Below are 207 nucleotides of genomic sequence, written 5' to 3' on the forward strand. Positions count from 1 at the left end.
GGTGCTGCCGGCCCGCGCACCCGTTGGCGGGCTCACGCGGGGCTGCGCGGAGCTGGYTGGGGAAACGGTTTGTGTATTTCACATTATCATCCCGCTATCTGCAGGCAATGTAGATTTTCTAAAGATCTAATGAATAAACAACCAGCAAGTGCTGGCGGTGTAATTTACATTGTTAATGCCTACATGTGTATAATAAATATGCATTTG

Source organism: Rhea americana, unplaced genomic scaffold, assembly GCF_003343005.1.
Source record: "Rhea americana isolate MKP2758 unplaced genomic scaffold, rheAme1 scaffold_2, whole genome shotgun sequence".
NCBI classification, from domain to species: domain Eukaryota; kingdom Metazoa; phylum Chordata; class Aves; order Rheiformes; family Rheidae; genus Rhea; species Rhea americana.